The following is a 25,107-nucleotide window of genomic DNA, read 5'->3' on the forward strand; positions in this document are numbered from 1 at the left end:
CCTAAGAACCCCGTCAGGCCGTAGTCACTGGTTTACGGGTGAGTGCTTAATGGGGGCTTTCGTAAATGTACTAAATGTGCTTTTGTTACCTTTCAGGGTAATTGACATTCCGTGCTATTGTGACCTTTCCATTTGCTGCCAATCGGGTGAACCGTCCCCAATTACCCGCATTGCAGACAGGCAACAAATCTCCTTTAAGCATTTATATTCGTGTGGGTAAATTTTAATCTGATGGCATATCCGCTTGGTGAGTAAGATCACGCTGAATGTATAGAGTACTATGCAATTGCTACAATCATTTGACATTCTCACCTACATTATATGTAAGATCGAGAATAGGTTCATATCGATTATTACTTAATACTTTAATAAGTCAGGAATCCCATCCATCTTTGCGACTACCCCACAATGGATGTCTGTAACAGGACGGGACTGTCCCTAAAACAGGGGAAAATACAAAGAGAGAATAAACAGAACTCTGGTACCATAGCTCATCACTTACACTCCCCACAGAACGTCGACGACGAGCTGGAACAACCAGATGAGGAGACGGGTCAATGGCCCTTTAACTTTGACTGGAGTAGCGAGTGGGAGGAGTCACGTCAGGACGCGGAGGCGTCTTATACAGAGAGAGACGAATCAACGGTGTGTTTATTCACCCGGAGGGAGCGAGTAGGAAGCCGGAGCAGAGAGGAAGGAGACGACAACGCGGAGACGAGTTCGGAGGAGTTGAGCAAGACGGAGAAAAGACGCCGAGAAGAAGACGAGAAACGGGAGACGCCAGGAGGCCACGACCCCGCGACTCGCCCAGCCATACACCCGCGGGAGGTGTATGGCTAGCACAGGTACCAGACAAGATCAGGGGCTGGGTTCGTGATAAGGGGAAGCCCGCTGAATAACCTGCGCACTCCCACATCCTTGGCACTGGGTCCCCACCCTGAGCACTTACACCTCACGTCGTCAGTTTTGCTAGATGTGTGGCACGGGTTATTAGGTCCTCACTCCCTTCCCTTTAAAACATCGTATAAAAAGTGAACATCCAACTGATACGGTGTATTCTCCTTTTTGTTTGCCTTGAGCCACAAGACGGATCCGGACAAATCCCTGTATCGACGGACACCCGAAAGAGGCCGTCGAGTAGAACCCGCAGAGTCAAGCCATAGAAGAACAGCACGAAGCCGTTCACCATGTGGGACTATACTTAAGGGAAAGAAAAGCTCAGACTTGTTGTTCCATAAAATAAAAGATAAGAAAACAAGAATACATTTGTTGCCCATTCATCCCGCACCTGTAACAATGTCCTTCCACTAAGGGACAGCCTTATATAAGCTAACCATAAATCCTTCATCCACAACACCTCATGTATGGCCACATGAGCCCATTGTAGTTCTTGATTGTGAGAAATTGGCCTGGTATATGGTGATCACTATTCTAGTGAGCACCTTGCACCAGTCCAAACAACTCTTATGGTGATGGTTGTAAAGTCAACCTTATAGACCAGCTATCCTAGTGGTACCATGGACAAAGCAGTCTTAGGCTACCACTTCAGAGAGCATGTGAAGCCAATTGTTTTACCAATAATAACCCCTTGAATACCAGATGAAAGGACACCACACAAGGTATATATCAAACATATATGTATTTATTACTAACACAACCCCTCTGCACTCTTTATGAGGTCAGAGTTCGAGATACAGCACAAGTTACTCAATAAGCATACTATAAGTTGCACAAATACAATTCTGCCCTAGGGGCCTCACGAATTATATACTAAAGAAGTGGTATAAGAACCATTTCAGGAAAGGTGAATAGGCCTAAGGCCTAGGGATCCGCTGGGGCTACACTGAGCAACCAAAGGACTGGAAGTAGGAGACCCACAGGATGCGTGTGCAGTGTCTAAACACACACGCGTGTTACCATAGAAAGTCAATGGGAACGTAAAAGTCACAAAGTAGTTGATTTAGGACACTTCCGGATAGCCTACTGGAAAACCCAGTTAAACAAGGAGACTTGGATAGTTGTTACCCACGGGAGCACCAGAGTACTCGAGTTACCTCACCCAGGGATGCCGGGTGCATAGGTGTGAAGTCGTGTCGGGTTTCGTCGTCGAATCCTATGGAGAGCTGCAAGAAGATGCTGCAGGCGACCAGGAGGAAGATGTCCGGGTGGATCCAAGGGTGGATCGAAGAAGTGAAGAACCTGAAAGCAGAGGGGACAGAGTCTGGGTCACTAGCCAGTGACCAGGAAGGAACCAGGAAGGGACCAGGCGATGTCGAGATGCAATCAGGTGATGTTGTGAAGCTTGTCTCTGCAGCCACGTGGACCAGGAGGTGTTGACGACAACCAGGAGCTGGATACGGACTGTTCCACAAAGGATCTCTCTGTTGGCGATGTCGGCTTCCGGATTGGAGTCAACAAGCCTTGGCAAAGGCAACCCACGCAGGATGTGAAGATCAGCTTCTGTTCAGAACAGCAAAGTCTGGGGGGCTTCCCGTTTGCAGGAAAGCAGGTTAAAACCCAGAGAAACCGGGCAAGTAGCATTGTTTTAAAATGGAGTCTTCAAGAGGGCCACTAGCCAATGGGCTAGCAACCGCGAAGATGTGTCGAGGAGAAATGCAGGTGCAGGCCCCACGCGGCACTCGTAGAGTGTGGAGAGCTGAGTTTCGGTGTGCTTACTGCTCGGGGTTTGGACTTCTCAAGGTCCAATGCACAACTTCGAGGATGCCTCAGAAGCTGCACAGTTAGCAAAAATCAGGTACTTAAGAAGTCCGGTCCCACGTCTCTCGTGTCTGCCACAGGTCTCAGCTTTGCTGTGGACGTGGGTCGGAGTCAGAGAAGTTTGGAAGTCCAGAGACTGCGTCCCTAGGCTGTCGGGTTCCGTCCGGAGTGGCAACGAAGCAAACCGGCAAGTTACTGGTGGTGCTTGTTTGCACAGGGTGGTCACTCCTTGACCGCAAGGGAGATTCTTCAGTCTTCTAGTTGCAGTAGAATGTCGAAGGTCCAGAGTTTCGTTTCAGAGTTTCTGTTCAGGATAATCTAAAGTCTCTAGACTCAGCTCCTACCTATATACTGATTTGAGGGGCTGGATTACGTGCTAGGTCCCTCCTATGGCTGGGACCAGGGAAGGGGGTTGTTACACCCCTTTCCCTTTGTCCAGTTTCGCGCCAGAGCTGGGGCTGGAGTGCCCCAGCACCGGTTTCAACCGGACTATGCATGGGGCACCTTGTGTGCCCCAGGCAGTGTCTCATTTCATTCAACCCACCCTGTCCCAAAACACAAGAGCCTGTCTGGGGACGTGCTCTCACCTCCCAAGGCAGTAAACCTATTGTCCAGTCCTCCCCTGCCGGAGTTTCGTCCAGCAGCAGGAGGTCAGACTCGTGTCTGTGGCAGCAGCATCCATTTTGTGATGCTGAGGCTCTGTTTAACTTTAACCGGGTAAAGCTACAACTAGTTGTCATCTCCCTCTAGAAGGGTGGAATGCCACCCCCGCCGCCAGAACTGGCAGTGGGGGGGAGTATTCCAAAGCGTATGACACCTTACATGACATGTTTTGATAAAGCCAAACCAAAGTTAGCAATAACCGAGAGGATTATAATGCACTTAAGAGTATATGGTATAGCTATATCATAGAACAGCTATAAAGACATGGTTCCGAAAGCTGCAGACAGGCTCAGCTCATGCTAGAGCACCATCTCACATAAAACCAAGCACTCTGCCTCCAGGATTGTTAAGGCCTGCCATAGGAGTGACTTATAGGTATATATGTGTCTATATATAATGGTAGGTATAGGAATACTATACCTAAGCAAGGGGTGATTACATGACCTTGCCCCATCTGAATGATCAGCCAGTTGTGTCAATTTGGAGGGCCAGCCAGGGGTGTCATAAGACATGCTGCAGCCCCTGGTAGGCCTTGGATGCACCTATGCCCTGGGCACCTATGGTACACTATACAGGGGCTCACAAAGGTGACCCAACATCCAATTAGAGATGTACCTAAAGTCCCTGGAGTCCATTTTACAGTGAGAGCAGATAGCCTGGGGCCCTGATTAGCAGGATCCCAGGTCAACTAAGTCAAAAACCAGCTAAACACTAGGCAAAACGTTGGGGGCAACCATAGTCAGATATTCATCCTCCTACATTGATTATGTTTGATTGCAAGGTTTTTAACAAAGTCTTTCTGCTGAGACTCTAACTCCTTTCCCCCTTACCTTTTTCCAGCCTTCCCGTGCCCTACAACCTGTTTTTAAATCTCTCCACAGGTGTCAACTCCCCCAGAAACAGGACTACTAGGGCCCCACAACAGGCTACTCCCAATAGTTTTGGTGCCTGCTTTTTCAACCCCCCTTGTGCACATCATTTTCTATAATCCTGATGAAGTGCCCACCGATTCCTCTGGAACATTAGGCACGAAACATGTCGACCTCACTATAGAGACGGCCCGCTAGGAACATTGCATCTACGTAGGGCGTCCATCTCATGTTTAATTAGGCAGGATCTACCTTCACTAATAAAATTCAATATCAATAGGACCGACCCTGGCCTATTTTAAACCATTCCTCCTGTACACACCTTTCCCAATTGCCCACACACCCACACGCACCCAACGGCTTCTCCCAAAAGATCTCCGACAAAGAGCCTCGGAAACGGTGAACCCGTCGAACATTGCAGCGCCGGCCCGACGAGTAGCAAGGCCCAATGATGAAGCATGACACCTCTCGGGTGTGTGAGGGCAACAAGACAAAAGTTTTGTCTTCCACCTTCCTTGCCCCCCGTAATCCCCTTAGGAACTGTACTCCACTTGTTCAATACGTTCCCTCTGGAGCTACGGGTTCAGGACCTGGTTAAAGATTGGCTCCTGGTCCCACCTCTCCTCTTTCAAAATACTAAAAGTACACCACCCAACTTTTAAGTGGCAGCAAGCAAAACCAGTGGTGCCTCCTCCGCTAAGGCGGAGGCGCATCGCCCCACTTTTCTGTGAGCAGTTCAAAAAGGAAAAATAAAATTATGAAAACGCAACTTTTTTATCATAATATTTATTTCGTCCTGGCTCAGCTGGTTTACATTTTAGATGCGGACGCGGTGGGCTGGACTGTCACAGTAGCAGGGGGAGGAGTGGTGGCCACGCTTTTAAGTGCAAATGTCGTTTTGGCAGGCCTCCTTGGACTGGCCAAACTGTCATGCGCACATAGTATGTTCTCCACCTGGCTGTATTGCACTGCCTGGTTGGAGAACATGCACAGCCTCCCAGTCCCTGTCTGAGCGCCAACATACAAGGAGCAGACCAATCACGATGCTGCTGTCATGCTGGTGACAGAAGCGTCATGATTGGCTTGGGGAGTCTGGGAGCCTGTGTACTTCCTGCTTCTGGAGTCTACCGAAGAGGACTGAGAGGCGGCGACCAGCCTGCATGTTGGGGATTTTGTTTTTTCATCCCCCCAGCTCGCCACCCCTGTTAAGTAGATCCCGCCACTGACCAAAACTACAACAGGTGAAGACCATCTGCATCTTTTTCAATAACAGAGGTCAGAGAGATCTGATACATTAAGTAATTGCAGCTTTACAACAATCTTTGACTCACAATAAACCACGAAAAGCTGAAATCTCTGTTGCTGACAGGAAGCTCATCACTTAACACAGCCTACCTGCCCACTACAGTCTCTACCAGTATAAGGTTCCACACCAAGGGTTAAACGTACGCTAATCACGCTTTTGCACATGTCAAAAACTAAACGTGCACCAACTTTCATATTCAGAAGCAACCGTAAATTGTTCCAAACAGAAAATTCCGACTAATGCAATGACGAATGCACAGAAGATACAATGAGCATCCCTGGAAACATTGTTAAAGAAGTTTGCAGATATCAAAGTGCCAAAAGGAACTGTAAATCTGGCAGTGTCTGCAACCACTTCAGAGGAGCAATCCCTCAGGGAGAACATTATCACATTCCAGAAACAAATCACAACAATGGAAAATAGGATAACCGATGTGGAGAGAAGGCTGGACATAAAACCGGATTGGTGCTTGGAACTCTTAAAACTGTACCCAAAAAACATAGATCTGAAACATCGTAGCTGGCTGGATAACGTCGAAATTTCGGGAATCACAGAACTGGCAGAAACAGACAAAATGCACATATTCATATGCAATTCGTAACCAGAGTTGCTAAACATCACATATGAGCCCCCCCCCCCCCAATCACACATAACGTAGTAGCAAATTGTAACCAACGGAGCCTCCCCACGATAAATCTGTTGTGTCAGAGACACCAGCAAGCCTGTCAGATTATAGTGGAGAAGAAACATGGACTGTACCAATTCAAAAATATTCAAGTGTTTCTCTCAGCAGACTTCTCCTATGACACAAGTACCAAGAGGGAATGCTTACTTACCCCACACCCTCTACTACACAGATAGGAGATTAAATATGCTCCACTTATGGAACCAGTTGAATTGCTGATCACAACTGATGGACGTACAAGAGAATGTGACGATCAGAAGGAATTGAAGGGACTGTTAACCAAACTGCAACCAACAGATGTCGAAATAATGTCAAAGAAATCGGAAACACACGACACAGAGACAAACACGTCAGAGGGACCCAAATATATAGATCTGAAAGAGCAGCTTCTCTGAGATAAAGTGACAAAGTAAATGGGCGCAAGTAGGCAAGCACCGGCAGTGAGCACAAACAAGTCCAGGGACAAAACTTGTTCACCTCAAGCCCTGAACCTAATTTTCCAATGTAGGATTTTCCTTTCCTAAATGTCATGTCATATGGTTTATGGACAATGAGAGACTTTGGCAGAGTTGCACCAACAGTTAAGGTAAAGAAATGCAGTTTGGGCAGAGGAGATGGGGCGCAAGAGGAGAAAGTGAGGTGAGTGATATTTATGTGGCATACCAGGGCACACTTCAGGGTATGGACAATTAATCTACGTGAGTCACATTAGTCTACCTGCTCTGAAGGGTCTACATAGATATTCACTTTGTAACCTAGGAACTGGATACAATGAGCAGGGGTATAATGGTGTCATAATGGTGTTTAGAAGAGCAAATTACTTACCTTCTGTAATGATTCATCTGGTAGAGACTATATCAGGCTGCCGATTCCTTACCATTGAATTTCCCAGGCATCAGCCTGGATCTGGAAGATTTTTTGTGAGTACTACCTCTGTGTGCCGGTAGGTGGCGTCGTTCAGCTCCACATGAGTTGTCGGCATGTCTGCACCAGAAGTGACATCCACAGTGGAAGTGACATCCGCGGCACCTATATAGGCGCCACGTAGGCGCACTGATGTCAGTTTCTTTTCGTGACTTACCATGCCAGAAGCCAGGAGCCATGAAGTACACTGGCCACAGGTGTTGAAATCTAGGGCACTGAAAGGCACACACACACACTCTATCCCATTACAGAGTGCTTAAGAGATGACATAAGGCCAGAGTTGCTGGAATTTTGTGATTCAGTCGTTGTATTGGTTTCTGCATAATTATGGATCGGCTGCACTTGCCACCTAGTCCATCATCTTCTGCATAATTTGCACATTTAAAAAATAATGTTTTTGGGTCAAATGATTAAAAATGTTTTTTTTTAAAACACTCTCACGTGTTGCCACGAGGTAGCAGGCCTTTTTTCACAAATAGGCAGGTCACCTCTCTATTGCTGTATTTAGGTGTTATAGTGATATTAATGAGGTGAAACGTTTGCCCGTACATTGTTAATATGTGTACAAACTTGAAAATTGTGAATACTGCATCAAAATAGGCCGCATCATTTACCTTTTCTTGTCGCATAATTTAGTACACCCTACTGCATACTTTGGTCCTTCCCGGCTGGATATGTAAAGTGGCCATGCACATCTCAGCAATAATCGTATAGGATTTTGCGATCCCAAGAAAAGTAATTGAAAATATGCATGCAATAATTGTATATCTTGGTAGTGGTTTGTTTTATTTTCTTCCTGCTGCGACTCTATTCTTAACTTGCCACACAATTTGAAAGCATACACTACCAATGCCATACGTTTTGACTTTTCTGAATAAAAAAACAATCTTTCCAAGTTTTACTAACAAAACACACACAGCATGGGCAGGAGCAGAGCAAGTTCATGTTCTACAAAGAACAGTATTGTCAGCTATTCTGTGGCAGCACTGACAACATGTGCTGCCATCGTCCTGCCTACTGCAATCTACAGGAATGCTAACTGAGATTATAAAATAAGAAGAAGGCATTTAAGGCACAGACGGCACCGGTTGGGGCACAAGGAGCTGTGCACTTATTTTATTCTCTCCCACCAACGAATTCTCTCTTTTATGTCACATTGACAGAAATGGATTCTAGGGTTGGTGTAACCCCTCGATCCTAAACCGATAAGATACTTTACTGGGGTAATGCACTTGCTTGTTCCTACAATCTGTGGCTTCATAAGTTCAAATATTACTTTTTACTCAAAATTGGCACAGCAGGCGCTGTAAAAATTGTTTATTTCCTGCCATCAATATAAAAATATTGAGCTTTTAGGTGGCCCTGACCTGGATAAACAAAACAGTTATTTGAGCTTCAAATAATTGTGTTGTGGCGCATTTTGAAAAGCAGAGCATATAGCCCACTTAGACCACTAATGGAATGTATGATGTTACTTAGCATGCCATTACTTATCATGCTTTTATTTCGAAGTTTTTACTTCGCAAGTGCCTTTATTTAGCAGCATTTTATAACGCATGCCATTACTTCGCATAAACATAGCAAACCATTAAAGTGGCATTACTTAGCAGTACATTACTTCGCAGGTTTTTACTACGCATACAGAATCTATTTTAAAAAAAAATACCTTTAAGATATGAATTACATTTCGGATCATAAAGTAACCCTCAAACACTACTCTACCCTACACTACTCTAACATCACTACACTACCCTAAACATTAATACTCTACCCCTACACAACCGTCCCCCTTACCCCAGTCCGTGCACTTCACTCTAACACTACTCTGTACGACTCCCCGACACTACCCTAAACCCTAATACACTACCCCCCACACTACACATACACTACAGCACTACCCTAAACCCTAAAACACTACCCTCTACACTACACATACACTACAACATTATACTAAATCCTAAAACACTACCCCCTACACTACACATACACTACAACACTACCCTAAACCCAACAACATTACCCTATACTACACATACACTACAAGACCACCCTAAACCCTAAAACACTACCCTACACTACACATACACTTCAGCACTACCCTAAACACTAAAACATTACCCTATACTACACATACACTACAACACCACCCTAAACCCTAAAACACTACCCCCTACACTACACATACACTACAGCACTATCCTAAACCCTAATACACTACCCTACACTACACATACACTACAACACTACCCTAAACCCTAAAACACTACCCTACACTACACATACACTACAACACTACCCTAAACCCTGAAACACTACCCCCTACACTACACATACACTACAACACTACCCTAAACCCTAAAACACTACCCCTACACTACACATACACTACAACACTACCCTAAACCCTAAAACACTACCCCCAACACTACACATACACTACAACACTACCCTAAACCCTAAAACACTACCTTCTACACTACACATACACTACAACACTACCCTAAACCCTAAAATACTACCCCTACACTACAGATACACTACAACCCATATACACTACTCTACACTACACACACAAAACCCTTAAACCTTAATGATAACGCCCTGCATGACCCTAAAAACTACACTACCCCACTTACCTCTCTCTCCTCTTGGTCGCTCTCTTTACCTGCAACCTTGGATCCACTCTTCTCCTGCTTCATGGTGCACGTCGTGGGGTATAGTCTACAAGTAATTTAATTTGCGAAGTAACGGCACATGCAAAGTAACAGCATATGCAAAGTTAAAGCATGCTAAGTAAAACCATGCGTAGTAAAAGATCCTGCTAAGTAAAAAATGTGCACTAATGGTAAGTCGAAATAATGGCTGCGAAGTAATGGTAGATTACCCCACTAATGTTATCCACTATCGATTAACTTGCAGCTCTGGATATGGTGGTGTCCTTTCATCAGAAGACCTGAAAAACTCAGGTCCACAGCTTCCACAACTGTGGCTCGAAACGGTAGTGATCTTACTCAAAATGCCTAAAAACTTGACAAGAGGAAATGATGATAGAAATGGTGCAGAGTTGAGAAATGGAGGTTGATTGGAGTATGAGGATAGGAAAGATGAGGGTAAGGAAAAAAGGAAGAATGAGAAAATAGAATGGGAAGATAAGAACTGGAGGAAAAAAGACTTAAATAGTGAGAAGGGAAGAGAATAAATATGACAGAACGGCTGATTGCGGGGGAGTAAATAGTGATGTGTGTCATAAAGAGAATGTGAGGAAGCTGGTGTTAGAGCTGGATGAAGGTGGATGTAGCAGGAGAACAATGAGCAATGGAGGTGACAGACCTGAACTGAGAATAGGACGAGTGGTGAGTACAGAGTGAGAATTAGGGAAGGGTGAAGGTGGAGGATGAGGCTGATAACATTTTAGGATAATGAAAAACAAAGGTATTTCGAATGGGGAATGATCAAATGTTAAACGTTGTGTAGGGACAAACATGCTGACAATATCGGGCTCACTCTTGAGTCAGATTCTTGGAATCTTATGTTCCTAACCGAAACTTGGTTAAGAGAAAGTACCAACCCTGATATAATGCTGGCTATACTGGAGGGTTTTAAGATTTCCACGGTTAATCGGGCTGACAATAAGTTGGGGGTTGGGCTTGCAATTATTCTGAGAGATGGTTGGGAGATCTCCTGCAAGAGAATTGAGAACGTGGGGTTGATTAAGGCGATGTCTTTCTGCATCAAAATCTCCCCTGTGTTCTTCATTGCAAGAATTTTGGTCTATATATCCCCGGATTCGGTGTCTGCCCACCTACTAGAGCTTTGCGACATTATTGCCGATATATCACTGAGACATGCCAACTTTACTGTCCTCGGTGACTTTAACGTCTACATGGACAACGACAACTGTTCCGTGGCATCACAGGTGACTGACACTCTCAGGAGGTTAAATCTGACTCAAATGGTATTTGCGCCCACACATTTGGCTGGCCACACGCTGGATATCATTTTCTCGAATGATCCCACACTGAAAGTAGAAGTCCCTGTTCCATTAACCTGGTCTGACCACCGGCTAGTTCCTTTTAGTCTGTCCAGCATTCTCTGGAACAATAATTCCAGGCTTTGTCTGAGGAAAGGAGACACTGGAGGAAGGTCTCTCTTGAGTCCATGGGTCCAGTTCTTCATAGTGCCCCTCCTCAGCTTACGGGTGATCTCAGCAACGATGCATCTACTTTTAATTGCTGGGTCACCTCAGCCCTTGATACAATTGCGCCACACCAAAACCATGAAATTGGCCAGGAATAAGCACTCTGCTCCTTGGTTGACTACAGAACTCCGTTTGGAGAAAAGCTCATGCAAGAAGCTAGAGCGTGCTTGGCGGAACACCTACAATTCACTAAAAAAACTCCATGGGCTCAAACGCTCTAACATCAGAAATTACGTTGCCAACCAAATTAAGGCTTTTGATAACTCCTCTAAGGAAGCCTTTTAGATTGTGCAGGGCTTTATGAAATTGCAAGCTATGAAGAGCACCATTTCTCCCTCTGTCACTCTATGTGATAATTTATCGACTTTCTTTCAGGACAAGGTTCAAGCTATTTATTCCTCCTTCACCATGACAGGGTCTCCTACCACGACTTTTCCGTCTCCTGTCCGCCCAGTGTTTGGGCTGAATTTTGCCTATTCTAACCAGTGTAGAATCTGGAGGTGGCGCTGTTGAGCTGTCGAGTCGCTGAGCTGAGCAGTCTTGCTGTCGTGCTGCCGAGGCGAGCCGTGTAAACCGCACGCCGCACGCCGCGGTCCAAGCAATTCAAGCGGGTCAAACGCCGAGAGGAAGGGGTGAGCTGAGCCGAGTCCGACGGAGCCCACGCCCCCACGGGCCATCGGGGGCTGCAGGGAGCGGGGAGCCGGGCACCGGTGGCCGGGAGAGGCGAGAGGCGTTTCCAATGGTTTCCAACGGTCAGCTGCCCCGGCTGAAAACCCTTGCCTCCTTGCTCCCTCACTCTCTTCTCTACTCACGCAGCCAGCAGCCAGCTCAAGGGAGCGGCGGCGGCGGCGGCGACGGCGGAGGTGGCGGAGGTGGCAGCTACATCAAGCGGCAGAGGTGAGAACAGCATGCGCCCCTAAAAGCTGCGAGCCGCGAGCCACGCTAAAGATACGATAAATTTACCATACAATTACACAGAAAACTCTCAGCAAATCTAGTATCATCTAGTAACTTTACTCTGAAGTACCAAAGCATCCAGAGGCACAGAAAGGCAGCAAGCCATTTAGCAAACCATTCTGCATCACACATAAGACGCACAAAAAATCGGATCATCACTGGACGCTCACCTTTCACATTTCACATTTTACATCTTACTGAAAGTGTCCGAGAGACCGACTTGTGCCTGGAGGCCTAGCAACGCGGTCTCCGCGGTCTCCAGTCTCTAGTCAGCAGTCTGCAGCGCAGAGTATCGTCAGAAGATCAGAACTCCTATGCCCCGACATCTGAGACCCCCCCCTGCTGCGATTCATCTGACAAACAAAACTGCCTCCAAAAGACAAGCATTTATCCAGGCCATCCTGCCTCACTCTTCTACAACGACACGCATAAGTTGGAAGGGAATAGAAGAGAGTGAGAGAAGAGACAGACGAGACAGAAGAGGCAGACGAACAACAAACGCGGGGGAGGCACTGACAGGGACATACGAGGACTACCATGAGGTCAGGGAAAGAAAGAAGACCTCTATCAAGGCAACCGGCAAAACGGAAAAGGAACAACACGTCAATGGGCTTAGAGACAGCGGAAGAAAGCAAGCGACCAGTCAGCAATAAGGACTCTAGCTACTCCCCGAGCACCTCCAATTCACTGGACTATAACCATAAAGAAAGCCATTGCGGTACAAAAGAGGGGCTACAAACGAACACAGCCCATACTCCCACTCCCATTCCATCCTCAACTTCAATATCAACTTCACCTTTAGATCAATCAAAAAGTAATAAAAATAATAAAAAGAAATACTCTAAAGACCTAATCATCCTAGCGGATCAGCCAGCGAAAACGCAACACAATTATCAGCCGAAAATGTACACAAAATTTGCCTTTCTTAAAAACCCAGGAAACGTGATTTACTCGTCAAATGACTCGGTCACAGGCCTTCAAACTCCCTTGCCACCAGTTGACACAAACAACCCCTCGCCTCAACCCTCAAATCTCACAGTAGCTGTAATACACACAATACACAGAAACAGGCCTGTCCCACTCAACACTCTTATTTTAATTTTTAATATTGCATGGGTTATGGTGATACAACATTTTTATTACCACCAGCCAAGTGTCTTCTGGCTATTCACACCCATTCAAATGTCAGAAATTAACACGGTACACGCACGGCAGTGTTCGAACAGAAAGTGCTTTATGACGTGGCCACTTTAGAACAAGCCCCCCATCTACATCAGGGTTGCAATATGAGCAAATTGGACTGGCAAGCTGTTAAATCCCTTCAAGATAACCCACTGTTAACCATCAAACAGGCTGACAAGGGGGGTGCTGTCGTCGTGTTAAACACATGCGATTATGAGGATGAAATACTGAGATTACTGAATGTACGTACCAACTACCACCCCCTTGCCAGAGATCCAACACCTGACTTACTTGAACTGATTACAAGCATGGTGGCAGATGCATTAGATAAGAAGTGGATAACACCTAAAGAGGCGGACTTTATTGTCAACAAAAAGTCTCGCATTCTGGCGTTTTACATCTTGCCGAAGATCCACAAACCCCAGAGACCACCCCCAGGACGCCCGATAGTGTCGGGCATCCAGTCAGTACTGGAGCCCCTATCGCAATTCGCGGACTTCTTTCTGCGTGAGGCAGTGATCACTCAGGAGTCCTATGTCCAGGACACGACTGACATTTTAAATGTCCTCGAGGGAGTGCAGTTTGATCCTGACTTGCAACTACTAGTGACCATCGACATCGAGTCACTCTACACCAGCATCCCCCAGGACGCCACGCTAGTGGCAGCAGCGCGGGCCCTGGGAGAGCTGGAGTGGTTCTATGACACGCCCATCCCGTTTGTTATGCAGTGCATTGAAATTTTGTTTCACCATAACCCATGCAATATTAAAAATTAAAATAAGAGTGTCGAGTGCGACAGGCCTGTTTCTGTGTATTATGGCTTGAGTGGGGGGCGGCCTGCACCCTTTTTCTTTCCCCCTGAGACTCCAGCTAATTTGCTGTAATACACACTCCATCAAACCTAAAAGAGATCACGGCAAACATCAAAAGCATAGCAGGGGAAGGAGAACAATGGGAACAGTGGAGACAAGACTATAGCAACCTTACGACACAAGAAAGCGTAGCCAGTCACACCTCAATAATAGAGGAAGAAAATCAGGTAATAAGCCAATCCAGTCTTCCGCTGGAGGAAGAAAAACCGAGCACTCGTGTCCTAGAGCCGGTAGAGCCACAGGGATACCCTAGTAACAACGAAGAAAGTGGTAAGTCACTTTCAACACTCTCTCCTTCACTCACCCAGCCGCTAGGAGAAGAAGTTAAACACGATCTAGGAACAGCACTGGCTCGAGGTAACGAAGTCATCCAACAAGCCGAACTAAAACCTCTAGACAAAACCAAGGCCCATGTAACCCAGGGTGCGAAAATAGAACCCGCAAACTCCTCTCCAATAAGGGCAGACGAGATCTCACCCTCCCTAGATAGGGACATGACCTTCTTGGAACATCAAGAATGGATCGAACTGGAGGCAGCATACAACACAAAGGACCCGACAAACAACACCAGCAAAGAGAGTCTAACTATTCCCAATGCGGGGGCAAGGGATACTACTGATACCTTCTGGGTAACTTTACTCAACACTATCCAACTGTCCTCAACAGCGCTCCAGTATCAATCTGACAAATTAGATCTACAATTAATTGTGCTGCAAAGGCTGGCAGAGGCCACAATGGGGATCGATAGAAAACTCGCAGATCTTAATGGCCTTATAAAAAGAGGACAAGAGTCAGTAAAACTATCCCAGATTGTAAGAACGGATTGTGTCTGCTCACCTATTGTTGACAAATTATCATCATTACCCACAATGTTGGGCAATCTTCTGGAGGACATAAAATCAAACACCTCAAAATTCCTCACAACAAAGGAAAGGCCCGTCACACCACTCCACAATAAAAGCCCACAAGGGACTGATAATAACTTAAACAAAGCCAAAATGCAACGGAGCCAACAACCAAATTCCAACACTTCAATAGAAGAGTCCCCCCATAACATCTCGACAAGAAAACACGTTGAGCAATCGGGCAGCCCAATGAACGCGCGCACCGGACGTAAACAAAAAGGGAAGGGTAGGAACAGGAAGCAAGTTGACGCAGTCTGTACAGAAGAGAACCGTCAGCTAATTACATTGGGGAACCCTGACCCGCCAATATCAAACAAGCACCACAGTATAGAAGAGAACCAACAGCCAAGCACGCTGGGGGGGGTGTACCGCCAGAAGCAAATAAGCACCACTCCAGCGCTTCACCTCAACTTAAAAAATCTACAGATGCACAGACGCAAGACGGAGAGGGCATGCGAACCCCGTCTTTCCCAAAAGAGAAAACCCTCAAACAGACAGAGGAACTCCCCTCCGGCCAAACAAAAAACTCAACAACTAACAACTCATCAGAACCGACACACATAGGCCAAGGCGATAGCCAAGCAGCAACAAAGCAATGGACCTGGGCGGTTGGAAAACAGGCCCATGACGAGCCCGTTAAAGTTAAAACTAAACTTACAACCACCGACCTCCTAACTACCACTACTTACAAAAACACCAAGACCATCAGCAGTGAGACAAAGGGGGACCCCACAATATCATATATCACTAAAACAGAAAGCGACCAGCCTAAAGACCAACCCTGGTGGGCAAATTTTATTCACAACCTTACAATACCCACCAGTCAATATTCAAAAGGGCCAAGCGAACTGGCGAGACAGTCACAGCAGACATTACAGCCCACAGAGGAACCCGACATAATTCTTTTTATTCCTGAATTTAAATCCAGAGGAAGAGTGGATACATTAAACAGGGGCAACATACTAAGGCTGGTCAACTCAATCGACAACCTAAAAAATATACAGACCACAGACCTGCTAGAACTTGAATTTCTTCAAGCTTCTCACATAAGTGGAAACGAAACAACAAAGACCAGATGGGCAACACAAGATGTTGCAAACTTAATCATGGAGGAAACACTTAGATTCTCCCAGTGGGGAATTAAGTTAGAAGTGGAAATCAGGCCCGCTTACCCGACTCTGCTTCTTGAAGAAATAAAACAAGAATACCCTAAAAAGGCTAAATCAATCTTGAAAGGTGCACGGAGCCACTCACCGGGACCGGCAATACACCTGCCACCACACCGACACCTAAGCTTCTCCCAGCTAGAATCACATAGAGCACAACTACTAACACGCACCATACCCGGTGGAGACACAAACTGACAAAGAACATCAGCCTCAACCGTCAATCCTACAGCCACCCCCAAAATAAAAATATGTAATTGGAACATCAACGGCCTCCTAGACAAATTGGAGGACCCCGAGATCTTAAATTATTTAAGATCCTTCGATCTGATCCTCCTTCAGGAAACATGGGAAATAAATGACATCGCACTACAAGGTTTCACAACTCAAACGTACCCGGCAATCAAAAGCTCTCAATATGGCCACAGTTCAGGAGGCTTGGCTATCTTCGCCTCGAACTCAACAATCGGGACAACGGAAATGATAAAAGTAAGCCTTACTCCCCCAAACATGATACAGGCGCTATCAGTAACAATTACAAACAATCAGGCAACCGAACAGTTGTACATTATCAACGTATACATACACCCAAAGCACAGACGTTTGGGCTCCAGAGAACTTACCAAAGAACTGACAAGACTCATGGTGGACAGGGAAATGGAGAACACACTAGTGGCAGGAGATTTTAACCTTCACCTGTTTGAAATCAAACCAGCAGATGAAATGACCAAGGAAATGGACACCGTTTGGGCTATCCCAAGCCAAACAACTCCGTTTCCCAACAAACATACAAAAACCTCAATCGAGCTACTGAAATATCTTGAGCAGCTAAACCTTAGAGTCCTTAATGGACGATTTAAAGACGATATTCCACCAGCACACTTCTCCACGAGTACGACTTCACACCTTGACTACATGCTGTTGACACTCCCGCTGTATGGAAAAGTCTGCTCGTTCAAGATTGGGGAAAATGCTTCAAGCGACCACCAGCCTTTAGAAGCCACACTAGGCGTATCTAGTGAGAACAAAATCGTGGTCAAATGTAATATTGGTACAGAATACACTGCCAATTATAAACGAATAAGGTGCAAGATCACAGAGATTGAGGAATTATCAACTAGTGCAAAAATAATCATGCACCGGGCATCCTGCTCATACACAAATCCGTTAGACGCCTGGGAAGGCTTTACAACAGAACTGGGAGCCAAACATGCTACCGAGCTGAAAAGCCACAAAGGGATTACCACTCAGTCTTCACATGGAAAAAGTACAACACCAGAGATAAAAATCATAAAACGCGAAATAAAAAAGACCTTGAAACAGCTCCGAAACGAACCTAACAATGAAGGCACTCAAAAGGAGCTTCGGACTCAAAAAAGACAACTAAAAAAGATGACCTGGGAATTAAAAAGACAACAATGTGAAGATAAATGGATAAAAATCGTCCATAGCTCAAAACAGAAGAATAGCTCCAGTTTCCTGAAAATAATCCACTCCCTTCACCAGCCAGGCCACCAGGGCATTGACTCTAATATATCTGAATCTAACTGGGCCAATTACCTATTTGCACACTTTAACACAGCCGATTCAAAAACGACCAGCCCCAGAGGGGGAGACTGGTCAGACGATGCCGACCAGAACCTCGAACACCTCGGCACACCCATAAACGATGAGACCTCAGTCTACAAAAGGAAATTTTCTCCGCCCCACAACCCAAACGTGTGCACAGTCCCAAAATCAATCACCAACTCAATAGCAGACATAGAGAATAACCCACACCTAGAAATAGCAGATAGGATCAAGAAAAAAATCCTAAAAGGCAAACTTGAGGGGGCCCCAGGCCCAAATGGGATTCCGCCAATACTATATAAAAATTACGCTGGCTACTGGAGCAGCACCTTGGTGTACCGGTCTTTCTCAAAATAAGGGAAACAACAACAATACCAACATCCTGGAGAGGCTCGATAATAAGTCCGATTTACAAAAAGGGCCCCAGGAATGACCCAAACAGCTATCGCCTTATAGCCCTGATGGATACAGAGGCAAAGTACTATGCAGGCCTCATCCTAGAAGATCTGACAGCCTGGGCAACCGCAAAGAACATCATCCCAGCAACCCAAACTGGATTTCGCAGTGGTCAGGGCACTACGACGAACATCATGGCGCTAACCCTCCTGGCAGACGCGGCAAAAGCCACCAAGACTTCTCTGTGTCTGTGCTTCATCGATTACAGCGCCGCATTCGATCACGTAAACCGTCACAAACTCTGGCAGAAACTGAGCGACTGGGGAATCCCAGGCCCACTCCTACAGCAGTTAATATTGCTATACAGTAACACCTGGGTCAGGATAAAACTGGGACCGGGGACGCACCTTTCAAGAGAAATTGGGACCAGCAAAGGATTGAAACAAGGTTGCGTCCTAGTCCCAATGTTGTTCAACCTCTTCCTTGCAGCTCTCCCTGGAGAGCTAGAAGCAGTTAAATCCCATGGTCCACGGCTGGGCAACACCACACTGTCAAATCTTTTTTATGCAGACGATTTAGTTCTCATTAGCCGGTCCCCTACAGGCCTTCAACATCTGCTGGACAAAACTAACACGTTTTCCAAAAATAACTCACTGACAATTAACTTAAATAAAACAAAAATCATGACAATCAATCACCACAGAAAACGGAATTTTACATGGCTACTGAATGGACAGAAGTTAGAACAGGTAACCTCCTACAAATACTTAGGCATCATACTAGACAGCAACGGCTCATTTAAACAACAATTAGATGCTCTCCGGCGGAAGGGCACGACATTCCACCTGTCGATAAAGCCGTTGCAGAAAGCTCTTCCTGACTGGACACTGGGCCCCCTCCTCCAGGTAATAAGAGCTCGCCTACAGCCAATGCTCACCTACGGCAGCGAATCTATGCGTGGTAAAGACGCAACGACGCTAGACAACACCATCAGTCGAGCCTACAGGGCAATATTCCATTTGCCCACTTACACCTCGCCTGCCCAAATCCGCCTTGAATTTGGGCTGCAGAAACAATCGGTGGAGAGAAGAGGCGCATACATCAAAATCTGGCGGAAAATCAGAGACGCAGAGTATGGATCCCTAAACTTCCATCTGTGGACGGAACTATCCATTAGAGAAAATTCACCAGCAAGAAAATATCTAATGGAATCATTGGAGACCCTAGGTCTAACAAGCTTATGGGAGTCAGCAACTGACCCAAAGACTTTTAAAAAAATGGTATTGAAGGTCACCAATATGGTCTCATCCATTGAGGACAAAGCAACTCTTGCTAAGAGAGCACATGGATGGGTGGTACTGGAAGGCTACATAGCTCTTAAGCCACAACAGTATTTAACAACGGGTCTTACGCAGACAACAAAAAACAAGTTCCTTAATATGCGCCTTGGCAATATACCCATAATGCCTCACTTAGCACCCTGGAAAAGAGAAAACGTAGCAAACTGCTGCCGACTTTGCTCTACTGGAAAAGAGGACTTGAGGCACATAATCTGCATTTGCACAAAACTTCTGGATATAAGACGCTACCTGCTTCGGCCCTTATGGATTCATAAGGGAATAACAAGTTGCAGGCAGGCTGTGATGCTCTGCTTTGACCCAGGAGAAACCCAGTTAAACTGTAGAACAACAAAATTCTTTGACATTGTGGCCAACAGACTAAAAGAAACAGTGGCCGGGCCAACTGGAAGCACTGCCTAAACAAAAGGTGCCCTGACGGACAGCAACAAACCAAAATGCGTTTTATTAACAAACAAGGAGAACTCAACTGTTATTTTAAGGACAAAAATTTTAAATTAGTGATTGTCTTATAATATGCTTGTTTTAATAATTGTGAGTTTTTATTAACTGTGCAATAAATCTAAACCTTAAACCTTAAACCTATTCTGCCCAGAAGCTTCCCTTTTAGATTTGAGCAGAGTTATGTCTGGCTCGCCCCTTGACCACTGCTCAGCTAGATTCTTCAAGCTGTTGGCCCCTCTGCTTAGACCCCATTTAAACTCGATTTGAAATGCTTCTATGACAACGGGCAGTTATCCTTCCATCTGGAAAAATGCATATGTCCTGCCGATCCTTAAGAAAGAGGAGGCGGACCCAGCTGTACTTAAGAACTTTAGGCCGTTCTCTCTCCTGCCAGAACCTGCTAAAATCCTAGAAAAGGAAGTTTTCGGGGCAGTTATCTGACTTCCTAGAGGCTAATAACCATCTCCATGACTCCCAATATGGCTTTAGATCGGGCTACAGTACAGAGAGACAGCCCTGCTGGAAATGGCAGAACTTATACATGAATCTTTAAACCCAGGGGAGCTTTGCAATGCTTGTGCTGCTGGACTTGTCCGCAGCTTTTATCACAGTATCGCACCAGATTCTGCTGGAGAGACTGGCGCTTTTAGGAGTGGCAGGAACCACTCTCGCTTGTTTCCGCTCTTTTCTCAATACCCGGTCACAGCAAGTATTTCTCCGCCCCCATTTTTCCTCCTCTAGTCCTCTTGTGTGTGGAGTCCCCCAGGGATCGGCATTGAGCCCTACTCTTTTTAATGCCTATCTTTCCCCCTTGGCATCGTTAGTCGAGCAATGTGGGGTGAGAGAGGTCTCATACGCTGACGACACTCAGCTAGTGTTATCTTTTAATGATCACGCAGAGGCTGCATTTGACAGATTTAAGCTCTGTTTGAACAATATTTCATCCTGGATGACAGACAGTTGCTTGAAATTAAATGCTGACAAAACTGAGGTACTGTTTTTTAATCAACCTTCTCCTCCACGGTCTGATCTCTGGTGGCTGGCGGAGCTAAACCCCCCACCCACTCCTGTCACCTCAGTTAGAAATCTAGGTTTTAAATTTGTTTCTAACCTCTCTGGCAAGGACCAGATTGGTCAATTTTCCGTATCCTTCTTTTGGAAACTGAAAGCCTTGCGGAGATTCCTCAATCTTCTGCCTGTGGACTGCCGGGAAACGGTGGTCCATGCTCTAGTCACGTCTCAGCTTGACTATGCCAACAGCTTGTACTTGGGTCTCCCAGCCTACTTGATTAGGAAACTGTAAACGATTCAGAACGCCACGGCTAGGCTCATTAGAAACTTGCCACTCCGCCATCATATCTCCCCTCATCTGCGTAGCCTCCACTGGCTCCCAGTCAAAAGAAGAATAGAGTTTAAGGCGCTGTCCTTGGCTTACAGAGCGTCTAGAGACAGGACCCTGGATATCTGAAGCAGAGACTCCAGAAATGTCACCAGATCAGGGCCTTGCGATCTAATCATCAGGAATTGCTCTGGATCCCTCGCTTTGCAAATGCCAGGATTGGCGGGCAAGCTTTCTCAGTGAGAACTGGTTCCCTTTGGAATTCCTTGCCTGACCACCTTCGTAAGCTGAGTCAGAACTTAAGTTCAGGAAGGCTTTGAAAACCTGGCTGTTTGATCTACCTTAGTTTGTCCCTCACTTCCCTATCTGTTGTATCTGCTGTTTAGCGCCAGGACACCACTGTTGATGGTAGCCTTGCTCTGTAAAAATGGAATGGAATGGAGGGAACGAAAGTTAAGAGGAGAGTGGAAAAACTAAAGGGAGAGAAGAGTGATGGGTGCTTAGGGTGATGGAAACTGAGAGGGTGATCAAATAAGAGAGACTAGATGGAGGAATGAATAATAGGAAGGAAAATGCCAGTCACAATTCAGAAAAGACCTTTCAGTCTTGAGGCACTCAAATGAGCTATACATTTCCACTTAGTTACCATTAAAATACATCCTACTCATAGTCATGACAGGTGAATATTGGTTGAAAAAGGGAAAGAGAAAAGGGGAGAGAGACGAGGGTGAGGTACAGAGGAAGGACTGTGAGGAAGAGAGAGTGAAGGGGCGAGCTAACAAGAAGGAGCCTGGTGAGGGAGAGAGTGAGAAAAATGTATTGCAGAGAAAGAAATGTGAAGTGAGAGAGCAGAATGGAGTAGAGACAGAAACATATAGTGGATGTGGCAGCATAATGAGAGGATAGTGAAGAAAATAGAGAGAGAAGATTGAGGCAGAAAGGGGGTAGTGTAAGGGGAGAAAGATTAGGGTGAGGTAGACAGAGAGAAAGAGAAGGCCACTGTAGGGAGACAGGAGGTTGAGAGCGTGAAGGACAGTGAGGAAGAATGAGAGTGAGGTGAAGAAAGATGGTGAGGCAGGACGATGCAGAGGGGGAGAAGAGTAGGGTGAGATGGAGACTGGAGGGTGAAACAGAAAGAAAGGAGAATTATACAGGGAGAACCAGAGATAAAGAACCTATGCACAAAAGCCCCTTAGAAATACAGTTACAGCTAGTAAGTAGAATCCCCACAGTAGGTAGAGTTTCCAGCTCATCCCCGAGAAGACCATCCAGCATTCCCAAACCCAGGTCTCGGTTACCCAGAAGATGCCACGCAAATCAATTATTCATCATGGCCCACCCTTGCCTCTCCATGGCCCTCCCAGATCCCGAATCCTGGCGCCCGGCCTAATGTACATCTGTAGTAAAGCCGAATTCCAGATCTTTGGAGTTAATCTCAGTGAAGGGTAGTAGGGTGGTATCTGGAAATGGCACTGAGGGATAGTCTAATAGGGGCCGCATTGATATTTTGGGAGGTAAAATATTAGGTAACTAGAAAGACAATAATTAGCAGTTTTTACTCTGGGCATTGGCCAGCAATCCCATGGGGTTCAGTCAGTTAATAGATGTAATGGTGCAACCCAATGAAGAACAATCCAAATGGATGAATCAAATGTTATCTGTTTTTCGAGAGCCAAGGATGAGCAGAATACACTGGACACTGATTGAAAATGTATGTTGATAACGAAGCTAAGGAGCCATATTTACTTTCAGTGGGGGAGATGCCACAAGGTGACTTCACAAAACCAGGGAGTTCAGATTGATGCAGTAATAGTTTGTACTGGGAATAAAACTGTGTGTGTGTTTGTTAAAAACATCTTGGGTTTATATTGATAGATTTGAACAGATACCATGCTTATTATCTGAACAGCTTAGGTAAAGGAAACATTGGCCCAAAGTGTTTTTAACTGGGAGGGGTATGCCCATACATATGTCTGCACTTTCTGTGGCCAGTGCGAACATTTAATCTCACTGGTAAGGTGCAATAAGGCAGCAGTGCATAGACTGTATTTAGAGAGATGTGCTGAGGGGAGGTGCCACCCCATTATGACTGAATGCTTCTTTTGAGTGGTTTGAAGAGTGATTTGCATATAGTTGATGCCCTTTTGTAAAGGATAAACGAGCCAAAACAGGTTGTTAATAAAAAAAAGCATTGGCTCTAAAATTTCTGCCATTCTACAGATATTTTTTTGTCTGGGTATGTTTTTTACAGTGGGGCTCGTATTGTGGAACATGAGTACATCCATTATTTATCCTTTTTTGGTGTCACAGAAATGATTAACCTTTATAAGCCTGCATTACTACTTTATTCTGAAATTCAAACTATGAATCTGGAAAGCCTCACCTTTTTATGAATATGAAAAGGCTAATTTTGCCTAGAGTCTGTTGAGTGAAGCCTCTCTTAGGAATATTGGTGGATTCATCAGCAGGAATGACAGGTGTGATTGCTTGGTTGTCAAAATACCTTTGACTACTTTAAAAGTAAAATATATTGAGAAAAAAATGTTATTACAAAATGTTCCTTTACGACTAATAGGTTCAGAATGTAATAGTTGCATAAACATTCACTGGACAAATATTATAATACAAAAATCCATGTTGCATTATTTTGCAGCCTGGTATAGGAAGTCGCACTGATACCATCACTAAGGATTCATTTGGGTTTACTGACGTATATGTCAAATTCAAATTCAAATAATCTTTATTCAATAATTTCCCAGATGATCATAAAAGATGTATATGATTTAAAACACACACAATAATATAAAAACAATCACATTTTTAAGAATTTTAAAATGCAGCATTGAAAATAGAAATACATACCAGGAACAAAAGCAGACATAAAAAGACCTGTTCTAAAAATTTGAAATAATGTAATACAATACAAATGACGGGAGCCAGGACATAAGATATAAGTAGAATTGAGCATTCGTTGTTTAGAATAACATTGCCTTTCTCACACGTTAAATGCCCCTCCGAAAAGAGCCTGACAAATACACAGGCATCTTGGTCATTTAGATGCTGTAAGAAGAGCAAGCAGCTTTGCACTTAGTAAATTTGTGCCTGCGCAACAGAGGCTTTAGGAATTTCCTGGCACAAGGAAGATAGAAATTACAAAAGAAATCAATAAGGTCTGGTTTGATTGCTCATCACACTGGCAAATACAAATATAATTTGGAGGTATTGCCTTAAGGGGAAACACAACAGCTTATTGTTCCTAACCTAAAGCGAGCCAGGAAGCTGTGGTCATACAAATTCTGCACAAATAATAGGTATGGGGCAATCCCGGCTGTCACCTGAACCAAACATCTCTTACAGACGGCTTCACCACTTCCACAGCCTCCCTAGAGGCTTGTGTGTGTGAAAAAAAGCATTCCTGGGTTCAGCTTTTGTCTTTCTTGGTGATACTTACATGTCAAATAGTTGTAAATACTCTTTCCAGATTTCTAAAAACGTCTTTTTGCGTCATTAACTTAACAAAATTGTGAACTAAGACACAGTCCAAATCATAACAGTA

General features: G+C 45.2%; 1 protein-coding gene across 1 annotated transcript in view; it reads left to right on the plus strand.

Moving 5' to 3' along the window:
• The window catches only part of DNAH5 (dynein axonemal heavy chain 5), a 5,174,212-nt gene that overhangs the window by 1,362,763 nt on the left and 3,786,342 nt on the right, over nucleotides 1–25,107 (plus strand). The gene's annotated exons all lie outside the window — the stretch shown is intronic.

Source organism: Lissotriton helveticus, chromosome 4_1, assembly GCF_964261635.1.
Source record: "Lissotriton helveticus chromosome 4_1, aLisHel1.1, whole genome shotgun sequence".
NCBI classification, from domain to species: domain Eukaryota; kingdom Metazoa; phylum Chordata; class Amphibia; order Caudata; family Salamandridae; genus Lissotriton; species Lissotriton helveticus.